General features: G+C 35.7%; 1 long non-coding RNA gene across 8 annotated transcripts in view; it reads right to left on the reverse strand.

Annotated features, from left to right (window-relative positions):
- LOC116229669 (uncharacterized) overlaps positions 1-5,463 on the reverse strand; it is a 292,007-nt gene extending 286,544 nt beyond the window's left edge. For 7 of the 8 annotated variants that reach the window (XR_016471104.1, XR_016471103.1, XR_016471105.1 and 4 more), the window contains exon 1: positions 5,237-5,325. This is a non-coding gene — a long non-coding RNA (uncharacterized LOC116229669). Of the gene's footprint in view, positions 1-5,236 lie in introns of all 8 variants that reach the window. The other variant, XR_004167056.2, reaches the window with a different exon arrangement.
- Between the last annotated feature and the right edge of the window lie 8,499 nt (positions 5,464-13,962).

Genomic DNA, 13,962 nt, shown 5'->3' on the forward strand with positions numbered 1-13,962 from the left:
TAGCTTGTTAACATTATCACAATTGCTCATGAACAAGAAATTCACTTGGATACAGGACAAAGCAAGGTAAAAAAAAAAAAGCTACTACCTTCATTTTAGTAGCTCTTTCAATAAAGCTTTTAACATAAAGGTAAGAAAATCATAGTGTGAAATCTGAAAAGAGCAATAAGTAATTAAAACTGTATATCCTTTCACATGATTTCAAGCGAACATTAACTAGTATTAAATATTATTGATTCATTTTCCACAATCATCAGGTTTAATGAACTAGGCATCTTTTTATTCGGAAAAGACACCGTCAGCAAGTAGTATCATTTATCACAAGGGCTATTTTATTTACTATCTATGAGTGTTATTTACTCTTCAGAGTGTTTTCAGAACAGTTTCAAAACTGGAATCTTTCTGTAACTTTCTAGAATTAAATAGCTTTTAAAAAGATCAGTCTGGTAAGAACTGAGTCTGTAGGTGGCACTGTGTCTCTTTAGGAGAAAATACAGTGAATGAGATCAAAAGTTAGTCCAATGAATCCTGGTGAAACTTTTGAATTTATGTAAAGGACACACATTTTAAGTAATGTAATTAAACTAAGTCTATGTAATACATACACCCTAAACCTACTCATATAATATATATAGTAAACATATGCTATGTTTCTGCTTGGATAAGAAATAAATTAAGAATGTAAATATCAAGAATGCCTTATTCTCTTCAACCGGTTTGCAGAAATTAAGACGTAAGGAATTCAAGAAATTAACTAGCTTAACTAACAAACAGCAGTTCAAAAGATGCAAGAGAGTAACAAAACATTAAATCCCAGTGATGAGTTCATGCAGGTAGTTTCATTTAGAGAACGAAGTACAATTCAGCATCTCTCAGATGTTTTAGCACTTTACTCCAACGCACACCCATCCTTACATGATAACAGCTATTGACTAGCCAAGACAATTAGAAGTTTAATAGTGTTTTTCACTCTCGTGTCAACATTGTCTGTATTACAAAGTATCTTGTAAGGGAATTCACAGCCTTGCTACTGGAAAGTGCATATCATAATTGTATGCACAGATTTCAGGTTGGTGAGAAAAAACAATGATTTGGTAATTAGCTGTTGATCTTGAAAAGGCTATGCATTTGAAATTGTAAAACTGAACATTAACTTACCATTTAATGATATTTAAATAAAACATTACCACTTTTTTACTGAAAACATTACCATTTTTACTGAACAACAGAAATTCGATCTACTGTCATTCAGAAAACCCTTTTATGTCTTCACAAGAACAGGTGATACTAAAGAAGCACAACTTCGTTTGACACTCTAGATCTATTAATAGCACTGCAATACAACTAAATAGGAAAGACATGAGTGAATACCCACCCTTACTTTGTCACTGCTCTTCTACACACTCAAATATGAGACAGTATAATTGCAAGCCTTTACTGCAGCCTCAGACTCCTAAACTTTCATTCTTCTTATCTAAAATTTACACTATGGTCTCAGGATTTAGAAAAAATGATATATATCTAATCAGAACAAGGTTAAAAATACACTGTGTATTAAATGACTGACATCATTATGTGACAATGTGTATGAGGTCCTGATATTTCCTAAGTTCTGTTGTTAGAAAACCTTCATTTCAGCACTAAATGCTAAAGGATTTTCTGGATATTGAACTTGTATGCAGATGGACATGGTTTTAAGAGATGGGACTTATAAAAACAGAGATAATGTGCAAAATCATTTGATATGATAGGTAACAGGTGTTTTGAAGTAGAATATTTCTCCAAAAAAAAAAAAGTCAAAAACTCATCCACATTTCAAAACAAGTAATAGTTCTACAATACCTTTATAATAAAAGACGCCATGTAAATGTCCCTGTATTTTAAGAGACTATAAGAATGCTTGTATTATAAGAATTATACCTTCATTACATAGAAGACTCAATGCATTTTATAATATTTCACTGAAAAACTTTACAGAAACCATATGAGTAGTAAATTCACTACATTTTGTAATTTTGAAAATAGGGCAATTTCTCTACCGTCGCACACAGGACAAGCCAGCCCTAGGAGATTTTATCTTCATTCCTGTTTTCCAGTAACAAGGCCCTCAGAATGTAAACAACCATTTCCATGTATAAATATAAATGTATTTAGCTTTTCTTCTGTCTTTTTTTCTCTTCCTCAAAGTATTTGTATGAGGTTTAGATTAAAGATTTCTCCACACCAAAATAGAGAATGGCAATGGATGTGTATAATTTAAATAGTTCAAAGTTCAGCTAGAAACTTAAAAATGTATTGTTTAAGAATTCAAAAGGAAATCATGTTCTTGATGTCACAAACTCATCACTCAGCAAATGCAAAATTAGACAAATAGAAACAGCAGTAGCAGAAGAAAAGGATGGTTAGACTCAGGGGAAATTAAAGATGTGCTATTCTCTAGCTGCACAGATCCTCATTAAAGACAATGCGTTTAAGAACACATCTCTGTCTGCTGCTTTTTCACTGTCTCTTGCCTATGGTTCTTCCTGAAGTCCCACTAAGAAGTACCCTACAGGTTTCCCTTTGGGGCCGTTCCGTTATTGGTTCCTTTCTTCCCTGAGTAATTGTGTTTCAACAGCAGCTGTGAATCAGATTCCACTTAGTGTATTTTATTTCCCTGATTTTCCAAATAGCCACCAAAGAAAAGAGCAGAGTAAAGAAGGTATGATAGCAGGAACCTTCATGATAGCAATGATAGAGAATAACTGACGGGACAGGAACAGAAACTAGTTAAGCTGCTCCAGAAAACCACTTATTAGATCATTTCTATCTTAGTAGGGTTACATGCTACAACAATTGTTGCAACTGGAAAATCTACAGAGGACCTGCATGCCAAACTAAGACTTTGGTCTTATCAAGGATGGAGAAGATGACCAGTCAGCCTGATTCTCTTGTTGCCTTGGACAGAATCAGGTGTCCCTTTCTGTACTTATTGGGCAATATACTAACCTCATTTTTGCATGATAAAGTAAAAACAAAGTTTATTTTCACTATGCAAACGCAACAGGTAAATATTTTGTATAGACAGAATCAAAGATTCATGTAAAAAAAAAAAAATCAGTTCTGAATTCTAGTACATTTTAGTATTGCTGTATTTCCATCAAGCAGGATAGTTTCTGACTTTAACAGTTGTTTTAGTTGTGTTTCTTGATGTAGCTTATTGACCAAATGTGTTCCGAGAGCTTTAAATTGAGATTTATTTGTCCTTTTGCTAATCATGAATCAACCTTCTTTTAGATCAATTAACTAAATCACTTTGGAGGCAGCTCAATGCATTCTTTATGGATGAAAACCTTTGTTCTTTATTGCCTATAATATCTCTCCACCCCAATAAATACAATTAATAACCTACTTGTTCACTAGTGTTTGTAACCTCCAACGTTTCACAGCAATTCATTTCTTATGACTTGCTAACAAAAATAGATTTGAGGAAAACATCAATATTAATACATGCTTACATTCTCCCTTCTGTTCTTTCAGAAGTACTTAGTTTTTACAGAGAACTTTATAATCATATTATTCATGTCACTATAAAACCTCAATGAGTTTTTTTAAAAAGTTTTTTTACAAATAATAGGCTAGCACTGCAATATGTACCAGTGATTATTTTTGTACGTACATACATTAAAATAAATTTAGTTTCCTTTCAGAAATTCTCAACTAGAAAAACTAAATTACAGTATTTATTAGCACAGGAAAGTATCTGGTTCTAATTTGTTCCTTAGTTCCAGCAGGTCAAGGCCCTCGATATATTACGTTTCCTGTAATAGCACCTATATCCTTCCTTTTGTTAAATATCATCCTGAGATGATAATTATTCTAGCTGAGAGCCAAGGATTCAATAACAGCTGAGACAAACCAGGGCTTGCCAAGAATTGGACTGTTTTGCTCAGAGTGCATTTGAGTCAATTTATATCTAATGAAACAGGCCAAAGGCTCTCTGGCCATCTAGAAATGGGATCCAGCAGAACCACGATCTGCCCTGTCATGTTAGCTCAGTTTCAAGCTCATATTTGAGCCCAAATCCCTCATTGTACATATTGTGTTGATTTGTACTTGAGTTTGACTCTGGGAGGGAGCCAGCCGTGCTCTGGCGGTGAAGCTGTGGCTGTTAATGAGGCCAGCTCATACTCCTGCTCTATGAGCCACCTGACTGTCAGGGAACTGGAGAGAGCCACAGCCTCCCAAAGCACAGCCCTGTTGCCTCCCCAGGCCCCAAGTGAACCTGTTCCACCACTGCCAGCTTTCCTGCAGGAGGCTGGGTGCTGCACTGCCTGTCCTGCTGTTCTGGCAGCAGCTCTGAAACGGCACTGTGCCTTGGCCTATCACACAGAGACAGGACTTGCAGCCCTGTCACAAGTGATATCTGCCGTGTGCACAGGCAGCTCAGCAGGCAAGGAACCGGGGGCTGAGTGTACTATACTCATTTATCAAGGCTCTCAGCCTCTTTTTAAGGGATTTGGTTTAAGGCATATCAGATGTGAAGCCACTGAGGGCCAGGGATACACGGACAGGTACTCCAGAAGGCCTTGACTCACCCTTTGAGCCTCCAGCAAAGCTCCAGGCAGCAGGAGCTGAGAAATGCATGCAAGGTCTGACTACCTCGGCAGCTTGCAGTGGATGGAGGCACCAGGGTTGCCCTGCTACAAACAGCCTGCTCAGGCTGGTTTCAACTGGCCTCAGGGCACAACAGGGCCATGCAGCCACACTCAGGGAAATGTACTTGAGGAAAGGCAGCAAGGAGTGAGAAGGAAGTGTGAGGAACACTCTTGGGAACAGTCAAGCTAGAGAAGGAAAGAACCAGACCTAGGCATTCCCTGCTGCCCATAGAGAGACCACTAGGGAGCAGGCACTTCGCTGGAGAACAAAGTGTCTGATTTTCCCATAATAGTAACTGATGAATGAGCTCCCTGTCTTTATATTGAGTTTTAATCTTTTTTGTGTTATCTTCTCCCCATCTAGTTGAGGACTGGGGAGGAGAGAAGTGGGGTGACTGGCAGCTGGCCATCTGCCCACTGCAAAGGTGAATCTGAAAATTCAGTGTGCTTATTTCATCATGGAGGCTGATAAGCAGCCTACAAGAGTACACACATGTGTGCTTGGAAGCGGCAAAACTCCTTACGAGTTCTTTGTAACACCAGGTGAAGTATCATTGACTGTACCAACCACCATTGAGTATAGGAAAAAGCTGACTCACCCAGTTGCTGATGAAGGTCTCTGGCTGGGGAACGCTCCTCAAGAAGCAGCCTACATCCATAAGACATTTTCCCCCATGGAGACCAGCCCTTAAATGAGCCTGGGGGGAGGGGGAGGAAGGGTGGACCCAGAGTCCGTCCTTTTCTGGTCAGGTGGGAATCACAGGCAAGTTGTTTGCACCTGTGCTTCCTGGGCCAGCCACCCCTTCACTGGGAGCTCAATCATCTGTTCAGGCTGTAACATAACAGTTCTCCTGCTGACCATGGAACCCTCTGTAACAATGCAAATGGGAGGTGGTGTTGCTCACCTCATCAGCAGTGCAGTGTGCATCACTAACAGCCAGAGTATTTGCATTTGTTCTGTAAATCTCACTGTTGAAGGCCAGGCAGAAAATGGTAGACTATGTGACAAGCTAGCAAGTCTGATTTATTCCATTCCTGACAAAATGCTGTGCAAATAGGGATCAGCCTGTCAGCCACTGCAGGTAAAGGTCTACAGAAATAAGGTAGATCTGGTGCAGTATGAAACAGGAAAACTTCTCTCTGCATATTACAAGGATTGTTTTGCTAGGTAAAGTGTTTGTAAACTGAAATCCACATCATCACTGTCCAAGTTCTTTTTTTTTATCTGAAGTTCAAAGCTTTACTCATAGTCTTTGTTAAGATTGCACTAAAAACTGAAGTGAACATGGATAGTTATCTCATTGATTTTCTAGGAATAAAACTGATTTTTCCATTGCAAATGATCATATTCTGAAGGCCAATTAGTAATTCTTTTGTAGAACATCTTCCAGACTGGAAAAACTTATTCTAATTCTACATACTTCTAAGAGAAATGAAAATAGAAGCTGATATTTTTGTTACAGATCTTTTTATGGGATTTTTTAGATTCCTATAGCTTTTCAAAATAAAATTGTCGTAATAGATGTAAAATACATTTAATTTCTTCTAACAACATAATATGCTAAAAATACCAGCATGTGTTAAGCAGCAGTACTCAAAGATACTGTTAGGCTTCAAAAAATAAAAAATAAAAATTGCCTGTGTGTTCCTGGGAAGAGCAGATTATAAAACTGTTCTAGGAATAATCTAACTGGACATTAAACCTGCTGTGAACTAAGAGCTGAATGAAAAATTTAATGAGAGGTTTTTCCTACACAATAAATAATAACAATAATAACACTGGTTTTAATATAGGGTAATGTTGGTAAACCAGCCCAAGCATGGTGCTCTCCTTATTGGCTCCACTGAGACATCTGCATGAATAAAGAATTATATTTTTTCAGATATTCTTTGTCATCTCCCTTTCCTAAAGCTATAGGGCCCTGGAGGTTACTTACTTTTCCAGTTAATTAACCTAATTCATCATCCAATTTAAAAACAGAATTTTACACTGTTTTTAACTCACATTTCAAAGAATCATTCAAGAAATTGTTCATTGTCTCATTTAACTTGTGCATTTTACTGTTTTATTACTTCTCAGTATTCTTTTTTTCATAAATATTTGTACTATATAAGAAATACTAGATAATAGAAATCACTTTACTAACTTGTGTAGGAACAAAGAAACAAATATTTATGAACTAGTCACCAGACCATATCTGATAAACAAAACCTGTATTGTTTTGTACACATAATACTACCCAACGCCAATGAAACATTTTATTTTTTTTCTTAATCAATAATGATAAAATCAGTCCATCTAGTGTAAGTATCCTACTTCCACCTTATCAAGAGAAAATTAATAGGATGATTATGGTTGTTAAATTTCAGTTTGAATTTGCCTGCTTACTTCAGTAGCTTTACTTGAAACTGCATCATGTCTGTTAATTTAAATGAGTTAAAGAATCTTTTCTGCCTTATATTTTATTGTCTTTATTATCATTAAGGGTGTAATCTGAAGCTGACTGCTCTGTGCACTCCTTAGCTGAACAATACTGTATGAAATACTGAAAAAGAAAACAAAACATTCACCCCTTGCTTCATTGCTTTGTACAAACACTACAGAAAGAAATATCAAAGGTAACATGCGATGGATTTCAAAGTGATCATGCAATTGGAAAGTTCAGTAGTATTCAGTAAACTTTTAAGATGGCTCTGGGGCACCACTGCATAACTGAGATAAAAGAACAGAGATGATTATCTATTCTTCTAAAAGAATACTCTACCTGTCAGAAGGTTTTTGACCATGATTAGTAATTTGCAGCTCAGATGTCTATTGATAGTGGATAAGGTATTTTTATTTTAAATGAAACTTTCTTCTCTTGTTTTTCTTGTAGAATTACTTTTTAACTCTAACAAACTTATACCACTGATAGTCTGTATTGTATTTACATCCAGTAGTTGCTAATTTGTTTTGCTGAAAAGCTCCATTACATAATCATTGACTGACTTCTCTTACCAAATGTCCAAATGTTTTTCTCCATATTATTTTATTCTTTCAACTCTTCTTTTCTTTTTATTTGATTATTTCACTAGAATACATAATGGGGAAGATATCTCACTGCATAGTCTGGACAGCAGTTGAAAGCATGAATCTTTTGTGATTAAGAACAATATATAAGTTGATGTGGCAACGCAGTGGTATTAAAAGCTGTGGTACCACAGGCTGAGTCCTAAGAGAGCTTGCCCGGTTATAGACCTGAGCATGATAAAAGGACGATGTTCTCAGACTCTAGGAGGATTTTCTTCTCTGAAGACCTACCTCCTAGTTTGGCAGTCTTGTGATAGCTGACTGTTGGAAAATTTACCTTTTCACCTGCTTCTAATTGACTGCTTCACACTGAACAGAAGCAGCAGGGAGCTCCCAAAGGAAGCTAAGGCAAGCTGTGCTGTCTGGCTGCTGATGGAGGCTAACATAGAGCCTCTGTAGGCACCTCTCCTAGAATTTTTATACTGAGAGGAAATAGTTTTATTTGCAGAAAAACAGTCCTGGAGAGAGAAACAGAGTTTAATCTTTCTTTAATCTGTGAATTTAATAATTGTTTACAATGTTTTTTTTCTACTGGTGACAACCCTCAAGAGTATGGGTCTCTCACTTAAATTTTATTGAAAGCTGCACGCAAGGCTGTTTACAGGGATTTCTTTTTTTATTCAGCTCATTATGACCTAATGATCAAGCCATTACAGCAAAGTGCTAAAAGCAGAGACATACCAATAATAAATATAGCTTGCATCTACGCCAAATCTGGTTATCTCCTGCACTCTGTGTTATTGCTATTGAGAGCAATAATGCGAATCATCTGATTGCAGCCACTAACAAAATCCTCAACATCAAAACTGATGAAGTCAGTGGAAGTTGTGCCAGGATTTTACCTACTGTACTCAGCACACTGTATTTGCATTTTTATGTAATGCAGGATGCAATAGCAGCTTTTTAAGCTTATGTATTTAAAGATAGAGGAAGTCCTTGTTTAGCAAAGCATGTTTGAATTTACAGATGTTTCAGAACAATTCTCTTTTCCCTGACGTGAAAAATATGTTTGCTTTTGCTATTTCATAAAGCTATATAAAAAGTCTGAAAAATGCCGCATACCATGAGCCACACTGGATAGGTTCATTGTGTTCATGGTGAGCTCATAATGCTGCATAAAGGAACTAAGCACAGAACCATTAGATGGAGCTTTTTATGTTTGTTAGTATTTATTTATTTTTGTTCCGAAGTAAATGATTTGTTGAATCGCATCAACAACTACAAAATATCAGGTATCTGTGGTTTTACTGTCAGTCACCCACTGTTTTCCTGCTTGGGAAGTCTCTTGACTCTGACACTGAGGAATACATTTCTATATTTATATTAAATATTTTCTATATTTAAATCTATGAGCGTTACATGGCTAGCAATAACTGTTACAAATATTGATTTTATCTTTCTTAGTTCAAGATAGTAATTCCATTTTCTGATTGCAACCTTGCTCAAACATTAAATTAGAAGATGTAGAAATACAACCCATTGTAGAAGAGTAATTTTGTATGTTTTTAGGCCTTGTTTTTCATTTGAGAACTATTAGAAGTACAACACCTTCTTGCTTAGTGGTTGTAAATCAGCAGCTACACAAAAAGCAACATACTTCTCTAATGGAAACAAAGGCAAGAGATGAATATTAAACTACCTCCAGGTCTGCTTTCTAATCAAATTGAAATTGGACAATGAGTGGCAAAAGTTAGAAAGAGAAGCAAATAAACAAGCAAACATGGATTCAATTTATTGCACAGCCTATGTGACAGTATTACTGAAACCTATCCTGTAACTTCCAGGAGTACCTTTGTTTACAAATCCTGTTTCCTTAGACCTACCTGCCTTAGCCTCAAAATTAGCAACAGCCTCACTGTTGGATATTAAAGATGTTCCTTTAAAAGAAGCAGAAATTAGAATGTCTTTATGCTCTGGGCAACCAAAGTGTCATCACAATGGGTTCATACTGGAGGTGCAGTAGAGAGCCAATCCTCCACTGATCAGTGATCCTACTGTAAGAGGAAGAAGCATCCTTTACAGCGCACCCCCTCTTTAAGAAGTGACTGAATTTTGCTCTGAGTTATTTTTATGTCCTTTGAAATAATTTATTGAAATCCTAACTTGAGATCATGAAATCGAGTGGATTTTTTTCTGGTAGAAATTTGCAAAATTGTATTTTACACTCATGCAGTCTTCTTGCCGTCAGTACTGGTGCAACTGTGCTTTGGGTCAATTCTGTTGATGAAATTGGGAAAATACATTATACAGCTGTTTTACAGTGCTTTGAATAGTGGGAATTTTAACATTCGTTGTATATACATCATTAGTATAAGTAAATGAGATCAGAGCTATAGATCTGCTATGAGAAGTTGAAAGAGGGCTGACTATTCCTTTCTAATGACTGAAGTACCTACACAACCTATTAGCACAAAACAAAACAAAACAAAACAAAACAAAAAAACAAATTTCAGTCCTCACTTAAAAATAGCTGATCCATACATTTTTGCTGTGTACTTTAATTTTCTAGTCAAATCTATTTTTCCAATCATGATAAATGGGAAATTGATGATAATTAAAACACAATTATATTCTCAAATTAAGTTAGATATTTGACTGTATCTGAGTCTTCTCTTAGTAGAAAAACATGTACGTGTAATTCCTTACTATGAGAATTCATTAATATGAGCTTGCTTGATCAGCATCTTCTTTAGGGCAGTTCCAAACTACTGACAGAACCTCAAAATCAATTTGCATGTGGTGCAGTGACCAGTTCACACACACCTCTCATAAATGGATGAAACAGTGTAATTGCATGAAATGTCTACAGGATCTAATAAGTAGTCAAGTGTGCAGCTCTTGAATGGCCAAGGAATGGAAGCTAAGGTTCCCAACTTTGTAATGAACAAAGCCTGTAAGTTTAAACCTCTAGAATTATTTATTGGCACCATAGTTAGTATGTCAGAATACTTGACTTTTAAGGTCTTTGAATAAAAGATGCTCTTAAAGTGCAGCTCCCAGAAAAGAGCCGTTGCAATAAATATCCAAACATCTTAAATTAATGGTGATATGTTGATAGACTTGAAAGTACTTATGACAATCAGAAAAAGCATACTAAAGCAAAGGTAATATTTCCAGCTTAAGTACAATAGACCACATTCATTTCTACCCTTAAATGACAATGAACAATCTGAATGCTCATTACCCTGCAGCAATGATGTCTTTAATTTTAATAATAATGTAAGTGTGACATGCTTGACCTTATAAATAATATTGATGTAATAATTTCAAATATTATTTGAATAGCATAATAGTAATGGCAGCCTAAGTAGACTCATAATTAATACAATCTATGAAATTCTGTTGTTTTACACAGGTGATGGAAGAACACTAGCAGGAAATGTAGCTAACAGTTTATCATCTCCAATGCAATAAGAATCACTTTTCCTGCTCGCTATTATCTTATGCTTGCTTCTTTCTCTCATTAGCTATACTCTCTTCTCTGCTTCAAACATGGCTGCTTTTTTTCAGGGGCTTTTCTTTTACAGAAATAGTAGAAGGAAAGTGAAAAAGACTCAAATACCCAGTCCACCAAAATCTCTGTATACAAACTTCAAATGCACGTAGGTTTTAGTGAGAAATAATAGAGGCTTTCTTAGTCTTTACTCAATTTTTGTGAATCAGGCTCTAGGGCATCTATACGTCCAAAGTTTACATTCTGGAAACAAAAAAGCCACAAACTGTCTGATAGTTTTCAGCCATAGTAGCCTCTGTATTCACTGAAGAATCTAGTTTGACATCTCCTTTCTGATAACAACAGAATGAAATAAAATAAGCAAATGACAACATTTATGAGGAGTAAAAAAGAAAAAGCTTTGTATACTTTCAAGCACAGAAATACAAAACAGATATGGTGTGTTAGATATATTGCATTTTAGAAGATATGGAAGAACAATAGCAATGATAGGCATAAATTTGAAAAGATGTATTTTCTTAGTGCATGGTATATATTTGCTTTTTGACAAAGTGTAGCACTGCAGTACTCTGCTTTGAGGTCACATGGTAAATGTTTCATTGAACTCAGGGAACTGCACTTACGGATCATAAAAGGATTTCTGAGATACATTTTTTTCATACCTGTAAGGACATAATTTAATATACTGCATTTTCAGATATAGTTTGCAGCATGGTCTATGGTCTCTTTCTTTTGGTTGATGTAGATGGTATGATCTCATTATAAAACTACCTTGCATGTCTTGACTATAGTGATGTTAACGAGACATTCAGATGTTTCTGAAGAGCATCCTCAGTATTTGTGATCCAGGATCTTTGTAGATGGACATTCTACATGGCAATAACTAAGGCTGATTGGGTTCATCATTTCAGGCTCAGACTGCAAAAATCCGGTTATGTTATTTCCATAACATAAGGCATTTGGGTCACGCTTTATGAATAAACAGATAATAGTTCATCTGTGCTTTCAGTAACGCAGGTGTTGTTCTTGAGGAACAAATTATAGGTAGAATCCCGAAGAGGACAACTAAGGACACTGTGGCTAATGGGATACACGTATGCTTATTTCCTCCAGTGATTTTAACGAATACCTAACAGCATGTTACTGTCAAATCCTAGTGAAGACATCAGTATTTATGCCTTGTACAAAGTCAGCACTGCTCTTCTTAAGTTCCTTACTGTTTAGGCTACTGTTTCCTATTAGTATTTACGTATACAATTCGTATTTAAAGAAAGCTTTCTGCAAACAGTCACAACTAAGCTTACTTAACTAAAGTCAGAAGATAAGATAGAAATTTATTTTACTCAAATCATCTTTCATATGATAATATTTGAACACTGTTGATCTTCTCAAGTAAATTGCTTGAGAAGAATTACATTAAAAAGTGCCAAAGGTTCTTTAAGTCTTCTCAGGCTTAAAATTTCGCTTTTCAATTAGCATGACAATAGTGTCAGTGTTAATAATCACTAACCAGAATTAAAGAGGACATCCTGAGGCTTTGGGAAAACAAAATGTCTTGATGCATAAGAGTTTCAAGCATAGCACACACATATCTAAAAATATAGAAAATAAACAAAAGCAGTAAAAATAATCTGAAATGTACTGGCTTTTCCAAATATTTTTGTCCAGCCCTTTACACTGAGAATCCACTTCTATTTTTTCTTATTCCCAAACTGTTGCCTGTCTTTCCTCCAGTGCTCATTCTTTTTTTTTTCCCAATGAGGAGGTGGCCTAACTCCTTTTTTCTCCATTCAATCACTGTCTCTTAGCATAAGGTTCATTTTCTCTTTAAGATCTTCACTATTTGCTAAATGTTTAATTCGATGTTCAATTACTAGGTATCTTTTGCATGAATATTATCAACAGCCCTTGCTTTTTTTCTTTCCCCCAAACCTATGGTCTTCCCCCTTTTTTATTACTTCTGTTTTTCTTAATTTCTACTATAAAATTTTATGACTATCTTATATACTAAACTCTACATGTTAATTCACTTATTCGTCAGTTTGCCCATTTCTCAACCCAGCATACAATGTAGTATCTTTAGGAAAAGGAGAGCTCTCGGTGTTTTTATTTAACAATTTTACCTTAACTACCTAAGAAAACAAGATATGCACATTTATTAAGCTCTGTAAAGTTTTGAAAATTATTCAGAAATACCAAAGAAATTAGAAAGAAAAAAGATGATAAATGTATCACATATATTACAGAAATCAGTGGCTACAAGCAGCAAGAGATACAAATTAGTCTTTGAAATGAAGGAAGAAAAGTGGATCTTAATCCACTACCTACCGAACTACATTGGCCAGCCAACAGTATGCACCCTCTATCTTGGCCACAGCATATGCTGCTGTTTTCCCAGTGATTGCTGGGAAGAAGGTAGATAAAAAGTGAGGGTAAATCAATAGGCAAAAAGGAAAAAATGAGAAGGTTTTTGGCACAGGTCACCTCTTGCCTAGTATCTTCCACTGTATACTAAACTTTCTAAGAGTTAAAAATAATTTCAAACAAAAAAATATCTGATCAAATTAATTTTAAAAAAGTAAAATACAAAAGACTATGAGCAAAACTTACAAAAAATCCCTGAGTTAAGCCAAACAATTCCCAGCTGGTAACTTCATTGATTTTGGGAGAAGAAAGGTTTTAAATAAGGTGGAAAGAGAGAATAAAAACATTTCACACAAAAGCAATGGGAAAAGATTAATGAATAGGCATTTTTCCCACCACCATGACTGAATTCACTTGAACTGTGTCTAGGCACCTGA

The sequence above is a fragment of the Phasianus colchicus genome, chromosome 14 (assembly GCF_987193195.1).
Source record: "Phasianus colchicus chromosome 14, bPhaCol1.hap1.1, whole genome shotgun sequence".
Taxonomy (NCBI): domain Eukaryota; kingdom Metazoa; phylum Chordata; class Aves; order Galliformes; family Phasianidae; genus Phasianus; species Phasianus colchicus.